This window comes from Palaemon carinicauda, chromosome 23 (genome assembly GCF_036898095.1).
Source record: "Palaemon carinicauda isolate YSFRI2023 chromosome 23, ASM3689809v2, whole genome shotgun sequence".
NCBI lineage: Eukaryota > Metazoa > Arthropoda > Malacostraca > Decapoda > Palaemonidae > Palaemon > Palaemon carinicauda.
This window is the reverse complement of record NC_090747.1, coordinates 91,460,479-91,472,978: the sequence shown is the minus strand read 5'-3', so window position 1 is coordinate 91,472,978 and position 12,500 is coordinate 91,460,479. Positions and strand designations below refer to the sequence as shown.

At 32.6% G+C, this 12,500-nt stretch overlaps 2 protein-coding genes and 1 non-coding gene across 8 annotated transcripts in view; 1 reads left to right on the top strand and 2 right to left on the bottom strand.

Moving 5' to 3' along the window:
- Nucleotides 1-12,500, top strand: part of LOC137617233 (afadin- and alpha-actinin-binding protein B-like) — a 402,814-nt gene that overhangs the window by 88,533 nt on the left and 301,781 nt on the right. The window lies entirely within an intron of this gene.
- LOC137617234 (protein amalgam-like) overlaps nucleotides 1-12,500 on the bottom strand; it is a 170,347-nt gene that overhangs the window by 132,120 nt on the left and 25,727 nt on the right. The window lies entirely within an intron of this gene.
- Nucleotides 6,737-6,808, bottom strand: TRNAW-CCA (transfer RNA tryptophan (anticodon CCA)). Its single transcript has one exon. It is a non-coding gene; the product is annotated as a tRNA-Trp (tRNA).

Below are 12,500 nucleotides of genomic sequence, written 5' to 3'. Positions count from 1 at the left end.
GAGTCGTTAAGGTAATAAGTGCATTTCCTCAGTCCCGTGTGATTCTTCGCAATCTGAATGTCACAGAGGTGCCTGAGAATGGGGGTCATTATTTAAAACCACTTGTATGCTTTAAGGACACAGGATACAGCACCACTGAGGTTATTAATTTCTTTACATACTAAAGAGCAAATACATGAAACAGACTTCCAGTGGACAGTATTAAGGACATAGGATACATCACTTAAGGTAGAAATTTCTTTACATACGAAATAGTAAATACATGGAACAGCCTTCCAGTGAACAGTATTAAGGACACAGGATACATCACTCAAGGTAGAAATTTCTTTACATACGAAATAGTAAATACATGAAACAGACTTCCAGCGAACAGTATTAAGGACACAGGATACATCACTCAAGGTAGAAATTTCTTTACATACGAAATAGTAAATACATGAAACAGACTTCCAGCGAACAGTATTAAGGACACAGGATACATCACTCAAGGTAGAAATTTATTTACATACTAAATAGCAAATACCTGGAACAGACTTCCAGTGAACAGTAACACAGTAAACGAATTTACTCTACTCAAGAGCAAATGGAGTCTCCAAGAATGAACTAAAACTTCTTTAACTCCCTGTTATTCAAGTGTCGTCTGATTACCTATTCCCGTTCCCTTTGATTTGAACTTTCAGATGTTATCAATGTTGATATCCCCATCTATGGCAATACCATTTTTTGTAATAGTCTTCAAAATGTGGATTCTAAAAGATTCAAAAGTCTCCTGGGTCAGGGTAAAAAAATACGATCCGAAAATATTCTCTTGACCTCAGTAACTGAATATTGAACTTAAATACTAAAATCCAACATTCTTCTATCTAAATTCTGTTACGTTACCTGGAGAAACAAGAGGATTTATGTGGTTTACGAAATTCCTCTTATTCTGTTCAGTTCTGATTTTAGGAATAACACGTATTTTTTTTCCAATTCAAACAAAGGTAAATGTCGTGGTTAACGGAAAATCTAATGATCTCGTCTATAGTCAAATTTTTTTTAGCGAGGCAGATTTGCACAGACTCGCAGTGGTGCCCTTTTAGCACGGAAAGGTATCCTGATCGCTGATTGGTTGGACAAGATAACTCTAACCAATCAGCGATCAGGAAACTTTTCCGAGCTAAAAGGGCACCGCTGCAAGTCGGGGCAAATCTGCCTCGCTAAAAAGAATTGACTATAGTTTAGGTACGATTGGATCTTTGGAATTTGGCCAAAGCGTTAGGGCCAGGGAAGCCATTCAGCACCCAAGTGCAACAGAAAGAAACCCTGCAGCTGAACCATTAAATTGAAGATAAGAGCTTATACGCAAGATGGAAGAAATAAGGAAAAGAGATGTGAAGTACAAGGGTAAGAAGAAGTGATCCTTGGGGCAAAAGAGACTCGACAAAGATCCTTCAGTAACGCATACAATGCACCAAGTGAGGTATGCTGGCGACATATATCAACCCCCCCCCCCCACCCATTTCCTCTATATAATAAAGAGCAAGTGTCTGGCTATATATATATATATATATATATATATATATATATATATATATATATATATATATATATATATATATATATATACATTTCTTTCCTGCCATGCTCATGGGGGAGAGGGAGTTGATTGATTGATTGATTGAAGGTTATCTGGTATCCTGACATCTAAGGTCGTTGCCACCGATATCATTTATCATAAATAAAGAATAAAAGAATATTCAATTAAACCCAAAAAAGCAAAGGTGTCATTTTAAAAGGCATATAGCTTTCAGATGATCTGCTTCTGAAGTATAAAATATCGTTAGCATGGTAAGACGCATCATGTCCAACTTGGCAAAAATTAATCTGCCATCCTCACCTCGGAGTACTCATTCCTTTCCTGGTGAGCGGGGATTCCCCAAAAGGTTTACTCGCAAACCACTCACTCCCGCAAATTGCCAAACCAGCGGGTTGTCGTTACGATAGGGGGAGGGGGTGAGAGGGTTGAATCTGTGTGTGAAAGTGCGCGTATATCTATCTAAATATTTAGAAGTGATTTTTGACGGCTCAGGTACACTAATTGGGAAGAACAGACACAAAAACCGAAAAAAAGGTTCAAACGACGTAATAAAAATCGATCATCAAATCAATCGAACGTCAATAGTTGATTGAATTAACGTCTTGACATTCAAAAGGGATCCTTCCTACATAAGTGCTTCATTCGATTTTCAAATGGCCCCAACATCTCTAATACTATTTATCATTCATCAGCATTTCATAATGATATCCATATTAACTTTCAGATACAACTGTAACAATTACATAAACAGACAAACAAATAAATAAACTCCCTAACAAAAATAATCTCGATTAATAACTTAGAACTTCAACAATTACATAAGCAGACAGAAACAAAGACAAACAAACAAACCACCTAACAAAAAAATAACCTCAATTAATAACGAAAAGCTTCAATCAAGACCTAGCTTCCGTTTCTCAATTGCTTGATCAAACTCAATCATTGATCCCGATTGATGGGGCGATTGAATAATCCATTTCATTCTTGATTATCAACCAGGATCTTCCAGAGGAAGAGGTGTGTGTGTATGTACAGTAGGACGCATAAATTACTGGTACACCTTCTTCTGGAGAAGTACACCCAACCATAAGGTACCCTGACACTTGCACGACTTTTTGCCACAAATTTGTCGTGGCAAGTCGTGACATTTTGTGGCACGAACTGGAAGATGAAAAAAAAATAAAAAAAATTACCTCAGAATCACAGCTGACCTGTCCACATCGACACGAACTGGCACGACGAGTTCACGCATAGTTTGCGCACTTCCCGCATCGTCCTGACGAGTTCACGAACAGTTCGCGCATAGTTCACGACCCGGTCACGAAATTTTGTCGTGACCAAAATTTTGAACATTTCAAAATTCTCGTCACGACATGCCACGATGTCACGACGGGTTTACGAACACTTCACGCCAGCTCACGACTCGAGTCCTGACAAATGCATGCCACACATTCGTGCAAGTGTCAGCCTGGCTATACCCTTAATGCGTGGTAAGTTCCTCTGTTTTGCCCAGCCCACCAACTCTGCCATCTCTTCCTGCACTATCTATTGGTTATTCAGAGCAAAGTAGGGGTGTACCAGGGTGTACCAACCTTATGTTAAAGCAGGGATGTATTCAGCAACTTTTTATTTGTCAGAAAATACTTATTGCTAAGAATATATGTTTATATTAAGCCATATTTCATATCCTTATTATCATTATCCTCAACGTTACCATTATTAATATAATTATGGTTTCTTAAATATTCAACAACTATTAATTAAAATTTCCATTTTCGTTTTTACTAACTTGACCTATTATATCAAACTCTTAAAACTTATATATATATATATATATATATATATATATATACATATATATATACATATATATATATATATATAGAGAGAGAGAGAGAGAGAGAGAGAGGAGAGAGAGAGAGAGAGAGAGAGAGAGAGAGAGAGAGAGAGAGAGATAAACTAATACCAAAGAAGATTTCTGTAGTGATGTCGTCACCAAGCACCACCACATATCATATTACAAGCACAGCATTAAATACCCACATCTCTTGCAGATTGCCTTAAGGATTCTCAACTAATGATCTTGCTAAGTGCTTTCGATAAACGATGAGTGGGGAATGCACAAGGCTAAATATAGCGAGGATAAGTGGAAGGAGCAAGTGTGCTTTCTGGCGCCTCTTATTCATTACTTTGCAATCAAACGCAGCATTGGGCTGATACCATTGCAATCAAACGCAACATTGGGCTGATACCATTGCAACCAAACGCAACATTGGGTTTATTATCACTGTAATCAAACGCAACATTGAGCTGATATCATTGCATTCAAACGCAACATTGGGCTTATATCACTGTAATCAAATGCAACATTGGGCTGATATCTTTGCAATCAAACGCAATATTGGGCTGATATCATTGCATTCAAACGCAACATTGGGCTGATATCTTTGCAATCAAACGCAATATTGGGCTGATATCATTGCATTCAAACGCAACATTGGGCTGATATCTTTAAAATCAAACCAAACATTGGGCCGATATCATTGTAGTAAACGCAACATTGCCCTGATATCATTGCAATCAAACGCAACATTGGGCTGATATTGTACTCAAACGCAACTTTGGGCTAATATCATTGCAATCAAACGCAATATTGCCCTGATATCATTGCAATCAAACGCAACATTGGGCTGATATTGTACTCAAACGCAACTTTGGGCTAATATCATTGCAATCAAACGCAACACTGGCTGATAGTATTTCAATCAAACGCAACATTGGCCTGATATCATTGCAATCAAATGCGACATTGGGCTGATATCATTGCATTCAAATGCAAGATTGGACTGGTATCATTGCCATCAAACCAAACACTGGGCTGAAATCCGTGTAATCAAACGCAACATTGGGCTAACATCATTGCAATCACACGGCACATTGGGCTGATAGCATTGCAATAAAATTAAACTTTTGGCTGACGTCATTGCCATCAAACCAAACATTCGGTTGACATCATTGCAATCAAACGCAACTTTGGGCTGATGATATTGCAATCAAACGCAACATTGGGCTGATATCTTTGCAATCAAACGCAACATTGGGCTGGTATCATTACAATCAAACGCAACATTGGGCTGATATTGCAATCAAACGCAACATTGGGCTGATATCATTACAGGCAAAAGGGAAGTAGTTCATGTTAGTTGGTCAGCATTATAGGGAGAAGTGAAGAAGTTCGTAGTTCCTTGTCACTATTATTGGCAAACATTGATATTATGTGATTTGTCTATAGTTGATAGAAGTTATTTCTCCCGTGATACGTTAACCAGTATAGTTATTGTTGTTGTTATTATTACAAGCTAAGCTACAACCCTAGTTGGAAAAGCAGGATGCTGTAAGACCAAAGAGCTGCAACAGGGAAAAATAGGCGAGAGAGGATAGGGAATCAAGGAAATAAACAATGAACAACCAAAATAAAATACTTTAAGAACAGTGACAACGTTAAATTAAATCTTTCATATATACACTATGAAAACTTCAACAAAACAAATGGAAGAGAAATAAGTTAGAAAAGTGTGCCCGAGTGTACCCTCAAGCAAGAGAACTCTAACCCAATATAGTGGAAGACCATTGGCAAGATTAAAATTAGTCGTGTTAGTAGTCGATACTGCAAAAATAATGTCATCAATTTAAGGAGTCATTAATTGATGAAAGAATCACCATGTTAAGTAGAAACCAGAGATGGCTACTTTAAAAGCGTGCAATAATTTCCAAATTTTGCCCGACCATTGGAATATTTTGCGTAAAATATGAGAATTAAAATTTTGCATTGACAAGGACAAAATGCAGATTTACCTACTTGATGTAAAACTTGGCAGTATATTTCAAATATTTTCTAATTCTGGCCCCACTGGATATAAATAAACTTTAATGCTTCAATTTAGCTCTAGAATTTTAATTCCAAAGTGTAAACCATATGAAATGAAAACTAGTAATAGGTTAAGGATTTTAAAGCTAGATTTTGAAGCAGATTCAAAGAAGGATGAAAATACGGCAATGGTTATAATACCGGATTTCATTGCAGGAATATTATGGATGGGAAGATACTTAGGATTTTCAAATACTGACCCGCAATTACATACATATATTAAAAATAGAAAGATAAATACGTTTAATGTAAATAAAATAGGATTTAAAACTTCTATTAAAAAAGTATTCACGAGTCTATATATTTTCTTTATATAAAACAATAGTAAAAATTGCAATTCTAAACACAGTATATGTAAAATAAACAATTATTCATGTATTATACTATGATGTATATATGCTATAAATTGTAAGATTGTAGATGTGTATTTCATAAAAAAAGATAAAAATTATGCAATAACAATGTTTGGTGGCAAATTGGCACATCCTCCGTAACTTTACGCTATAACACACACTCACCTGAGCCCTAAATAAGTGCCAAGGTGCCACAGTGAGCGATCAGCTGAGTAACATAAAAATCAAGCTAATTATTCGAGCTATCCAAGATGGCTAATTCGATACACATTCTAGTATATACAAACTTCGTAAAATCTTAGTTTTTCTTTTTTCCTTTATGAATAATTTAAATTATTAGTTACCTTTCTACCGACCTAGTTAAAAATAATAAAAAATAAAATGAAAAAACTATCACCGGTGTCAAGAGAAACGTTTTCTTTCACGCCTTCGTTTTCTTTGCAAAAACTTCCGTTTTCTTAATTCAAAGCCGCTTTTACTCTGGAAATAAATCTTGCAACGATTGATTTTTCAACATCCCAAGAGTGACGTGTGCCCGACTGGACAGTAAACTATTCGCGTTTTATTCTAAATAATCATCTATTTATAGACTATCATGTTGATTTCAACAAATATTACTCCGTGAAAACAACCAACTGATTAAATTGAAAAAGAAATATACTTTCGCTTCCTATATCCACCATACGGTTTTCCACCACCTCGAAGGACAACAAATATTTCAAACTATGATGTAAGTTCCATCAAAAGATTATAAAACTATTTTTACAATCCAGCCAAAATAAAAATATAAAAAAACAATTTTGCATTACTTTTAAAAACATTATATTAAGTAACAATAATTTCCTAAGCATAATTAAACAAGGAAAACATTTCCAGTGACCCCGGAGTGACTCGAACACCCAGCCTTCTGATCTGGAGTCAGACGCGCTACCATTGCGCCACGGGGCCCCGTGACTTAACTCTCAGGCTAATTCAAATCGGTGGGGAAGCCCCGATGAGCGAGGTAGCGTTTAGCGTCAGGTACGAGAAATTTCGCGAAATTTCGTTACTACTTCGGGAATATATAAAAATTACATGATCATTCATTCTTCTGAATTGAAATTTATTAAATTTCACTATTATTAATCGGTAAGTCAAATTTCGTTACTACTTCGGTAATATGTAAAAATTACAGAATCACATTTTTCTTGATTGAAATTTTTTAAATTTCACTATAATGAACCGTTAAGGAAAATTTCGCGAAAATTCGTCACCACTTCCAGAATACATAAAAATTACAGAATCATTCATTCTTCTAAATTGGCATTAGTTAAATTTCAATATTATTATTTAATTTTATTTTAAATTATGCGGAATTTAACACTTCCACTTTGGATATTTATCAAATTTCACACTTTTCTTAATTAAATTTCACTATTGTTATTCAACTTTATTAAAAAATTATCAGGAATTTCACAATTCCACTTTGGATATTTATCAAATTTCCCACCTTGCTTACCTTTGTTCTAATATTGGATTTTTTTGTAATTTAACCTTATTCCTAAAATTTCATGAAATTTCCTTTGCCCTGCATTAAAAATATAAAATTTTTAAATTATATTCATTTGACTTTCTCATTTAGAAATTGTCAAATTTTGACATTTCTTTATTAACTTCTATTCGGGAATTTCTTATAAAAATAATCTTCTTTCCCATTCATGATTCCAATCGGCAGTTTGAGAAGAATCGCTTTTCTATATATATATATATATATATATATATATATATATATATATATATATATATATATATATATATATATATATGTATATACATTTATATAAAGGTTTTAAATTTTATATTCTAGGTAAGTGAAGGAAATTTGTTGAGTTATATATATATATATATATATATATATATATATATATATATATATATATATATATATATATATAATGTAAATATATACACACACACATATATATATATATAAATATATATATATATATGTATATATATATATATATATATATACATATATATATATATATACATATATATATATATATATATATATATATATATATATATATATATATATATATATATATAAACTCAACAAATTTCCTTCACTTACTTGGAATATCAAATTTCAACCCTTCAATCGCTACTCTTTGGGGACTTATCAAAATGCACACAACTCCTTTCCTTCTAATTTTACTCTATTTTTTTCTTCTCTACTTAATATGACTTTGTCAATATTTCATAACATTTATTGGGTTATAATTGAAAAATGCTAATATGCCACACTTTCGTTTTAGCTTTTAATAAGGAATGAACTAAACTTCCTATCCTTTTTCAAGGCCAATTAAGGAGTTTTTCAATTGCCACGACCTTTCTTTGGGAATAAATAGAAAATTTGTCCAATTTGACATATTTTTCGATTTTCATAGCATTTCTTTTTATTCGCAAATTCTATTTAATTTCTGAAGAATTTTATAAATTTCACGTTTTCTTCGGTCTATAGTTGAATATACATCAAATCTTAAAAATTTTCTGTAATTTTCTCATTTTAAATCTAGATCTTTCATTAATTCTTCCTTATTAAATTTACAATTTGATTAATTAATAAGATATCTTTCACTTCACGTTAGAAATTTATGAAATTCCAAACTTTTTCTTTGACTTTATATCGGAAATAAGTTAATTATCTTACAGTTCGTTTACATTATAATGAATATATTTCCAAAACACAAGGAAAGGGCAATAAAGTAACGGAGACTATGGAAATTTTAAAATTAATTCTTTAAAATCTACTTTTAATATTTTTTCCTTTCCGTACATTCTAGAGTAACTGATCAAAATATATTACAAGATTCTCTATATAATATTTTCTTTTAGATTTTCTTTATTGCTCCATAAAATATTCCTAAACGTTTCCTATATTTTTCCTAATTTCCATTTAATTCAAAGACTTACCAGACTTTCTCTTAAAGCTACCTGTCAATTTCAATAGAAAATCACCCAATTAAAAAAGAAAGAAAAAAAAAAACCTTCGAAATATGATCATATAGTTTTTACTCTTCCTAGTGTTTTTACTTATCCAATCGTCACGTACTCCTATGAATTATACGTATGCATATACGTATAATTCATATGTGTATATATATACATATATTATATATATATGTATATATATACATATATATATATGTTTATATACATATGTATATATATGTATGTATGTATGTATGTATATATATATATATATATATATATATATATATATATATATATATATATATATATATATATATATATATATATAAAAGCATTTGTGTACATAATATCAATATGTGTATATATACATATATATATATATATATATATATATATATATATATATATATATATATATATATATATATATACATATATATATATATATATATATATATATACATATAGATATTATGTACACAAATATCTTATATCAATCAAAATAAAACTACTGCATAACAGAATAATATCAAAACAAAAACACCAACGCTTATTTTGTATTACCATGAACATATATTGACAATAACTATAAGTACATAACTACGTTGTTCAATTAGATATACAAAGAATCCCATTGACAACCCACAACCATCTCATGATGGAACTCAATCTTTTGTCAAGGATATTAGGAGCAATCTCTCTCTCTCTCTCTCTCTATCTCTCTCTCTCTCTCTCTCTCTCTCTCTCTCTCTCTCTCTCTCTCTCCATGTGGCCATATCACTTACACAATCAAATGCACTCCACTCCAATATAACTCAATGTTTGGGCCGAGAGAGAGAGAGAGAGAGAGAGAGAGAGAGAGAGAGAGAGAGAGAGAGAGAGAGAGAGAGAGAGAGAGAGAGAGGATGACGATTCTTCAGATGACATTTCATCAGTATAGCCTCATTCATTCATTCTGGAGTCAGAAAGACGACATTTACAAGTTAAAATCAGATTTATGACGGCAATAATAATAATAATAATAATAATAATAATAATAATAATAACAATAATAATAATAAACTCCCCTATATAATAAAGAGCACACACATATACATATATATATATATATATATATATATATATATATATATATATATATATATATATATATATATATATATATTCCGGTCACGCCCAGCTCTTGCCATCCCTCGGGTAGGAGAGACCGGGTAGTCATAACCTGATGAGAGGGGGTGCGTGCGTGCATATCTACCTATATATCTAACCGCCATTTTTGACAGGTCACGTACTATAATAATAATAATAATAATAATAATAATAATAATAATAATAAACCTGTGTACATATACATATACTCAATAAACAAATATAGCTATAAATTAACGTAGTCAACGAGAGAGATAGAGAGAGAGAGAGAGAGAGAGAGAGAGAGAGAGAGAGAGAGAGAGAGAGGAGAGAGAGAGAGAGAGAGAGAGAGAGAGAGAGAGAGAAGGGAAATCGAAGGGCGTCTCTCTGCAGCAGAAGGAGGAGTAGGAGTAGGAGAGGGGGAGGAGGGGCTCTTGGAGGAAGTGCATACCATTACCTCCAATAACGAAGTGCTCTCGTCCCCCAACCCCCCTTCTCTTATGCCCCTTCACGACATGGCTTCCCTTGCCTTCCTCCCTTCCAACAAACACAGCTGCTTCAAGACTGTTGTTTTAGTTTTAGCTAATTCTGACACTATGCTTTCTTTCGTCTAATTTTTTGGTTTTCTTAAAATAATAATAAAAATAAAAATAATAATAATAATAATAATAATGATAATAGTAATAATAATAATAATAATAATAACAACAACAACAACAATAACAATAATAGAAGAAGAAAAATATGACCCAAGTACGTTTCCAAAAATTATTTATTAATATTATTATTACCAACATCATTACTATCAATGCCCCACTATCAATATCCTTTGATCCATCTATACGGCTTCTTCCACCAAGAGCAGCTTCATGAGACGAGAACCTTTTTAAGGATGAAGCTGCAACCCTCACACCTTTGCCCTTAATGCTAGGTTCAAGGTCCTTTACACATACTCCAGTATATTTAAAGGACCTTGGGTTCACATTATCGGTGGCTACTGCAACCCCGTTTGCGCGAACCGTAATGATTTTCACCAATATTTTTTCTTTCTCAATATTCTTCTGAGGGTCCACAAGGCACTAGAAGAGTTGGAAGACCCAGGCCTATATGGTTGAGGACTACGAAGCGTGAGGTAGGAGAGGGCGATTGGAGAAGTATTGATTTAAAAGCTTAAGATATTTAAAAGCTCAAGATAGAAATGACTGACGAAATCTAACCGAGGCCTTTGCGTCAATAGGCGAAGGAAGAGATGATGATGATGATGATGATGATTTTTTTCATTGTATTCAAGTTCCGTTAACTACAAGGAATTTTTCAGCATCCCTCTTCGTTTTGTTGGATGCCAAGTATGGTGTCACCTGCTTCCCGTCTCACGACGGATGGGCTCCAAGATTTGTTACGGCCTATTACATACCGTCACGTTTTGTTACGTTTTGGGGTTTTACTACGACCGATTAGGTTTCTCATGCGCGCTGAGATTGCCTTATCTCACGTCCCTCCCGTATTGTTCACGATAGCCCGAATGGTAATTGACTTGGCCGACGGAAACGTTGTTAAGCTATAAAAATACAAGTGTCTTATTCTCCTTGTCAGTCACTCAGGTACAGTCTGGATATCACCGTCCTAATATAATTACTATTATTATCGTCGTTATTAAGTCTCCCTGAGTTCAGTACCACTAAATATTAACATTTTACTCGCACAAAAAAAAAAAAAAAAGTTACACCCGATTATCATACTATTTTATAAATGCATTTGTATATACATACATATATATATATATATATATATACATATATATATATATATATATGTATATATGTATATATATATATATACATATATACATATATATATATGTATATATATATATATATATATACATATATACATATATATATATATGTATATATATATATATACATATATACATATATATATATATATATGTATGTATATATATATATATATATATATATATATATATATATATATAGCGAACACAATTCAATAAACCAATGAACGAGGAGAGATCTCTCTAGATTTCGGCTATCTGCTCGTCTCTGGCGTTCTTAGAAAACTAGTAAACAAAACCATAAAAGAATAAGTCTTATCCTACCACGAGGAATGTTATTAATAAAAAATAAAGCTAAAGCTGAATCACGGTATTATTCCTGGAAAGAGAAACATCTTATGACGAACGTATGCAATTACTCATTCATAACCGGGATGTATATTATTATTATTATTATTATTATTATTATTATTATTATTATTATCATCATTACTAGCCAAGCTATAACCCCAGTTGGAAAAGCAAAATGCTAAGCCCAAGGGCTCCAATAGGGAAAAATAACCCAGTAAGTAAAGGAAATAAATAAATGATGAGAACAAGTTAACAATACATCATTCTAAAACAGTAACAACGTCAAAACAGATATGTCCTATATAAACTATTAACAACGTCAAAAACAGATATGTCACATATAAACTATAAAAAGACTCATGTCAGCCTGGTCAACATAAAAACATC